The sequence below is a fragment of the Egretta garzetta genome, unplaced genomic scaffold (genome assembly GCF_000687185.1).
Source record: "Egretta garzetta isolate BGI_Z169 unplaced genomic scaffold, ASM68718v1 scaffold11, whole genome shotgun sequence".
Lineage (NCBI taxonomy): Eukaryota > Metazoa > Chordata > Aves > Pelecaniformes > Ardeidae > Egretta > Egretta garzetta.
This window is the reverse complement of record NW_009258621.1, coordinates 457,431-458,038: the sequence shown is the minus strand read 5'-3', so window position 1 is coordinate 458,038 and position 608 is coordinate 457,431. Positions and strand designations below refer to the sequence as shown.

General features: G+C 43.6%; 1 protein-coding gene across 1 annotated transcript in view; it reads left to right on the top strand.

Annotated features, from left to right (window-relative positions):
* The window catches only part of PARP1 (poly(ADP-ribose) polymerase 1), a 33,004-nt gene that overhangs the window by 24,935 nt on the left and 7,461 nt on the right, over positions 1 to 608 (top strand). The window lies entirely within an intron of this gene.

Below are 608 nucleotides of genomic sequence, written 5' to 3'. Positions count from 1 at the left end.
CAGCAGGTGAACAGAAAAGAGATGTTAGAATAAGAGGGGAATTCAGGAGTTGTTCTGGGCTCGGAGTGGGGCGAATGTTGAGCTGTGTGCATAGATATGTGCTCTCTCTCACTGGAGAAGAGGTTGTGCCTTCCATAGGTAACTAAGCTAGTTCTCTTTCACTGTTGTACCATTTCAGCAGTTACTTGTATCTTGAAGCGCAGACTTCAGGCTGAGCCAGACATAAATGGCAATTGAGCAAATGAAGCCAGTGTCTTGATCTAGTAGCGAGCTGGTGTTTCCACCCCAGAGAAGTCTGTCTGAGGATGAAAATAGTGATTAAGTTGACAGAGGAAAGCGTCTGGCTTGATGACATTACTGTGTTTACACATCATGATCTGGACCATTCACTGGTCTCCCTGGCAAAGCATAGATATGGGAAGTTTTACTTGAGTTATTAGAGCAGACCAGAACGTTGCCAAGGCCATGCACCCCTTCCAAATCCAGAAGCCTTTATTTTGCCTTCCAGAAACACGATCCCCATTAGATTTTTCTCGTACCAGAAATTCCGTGTATTTCTGTGCAATTAACTGTGACTTAGTACATGCAAAACAATTAAATAGAATTGC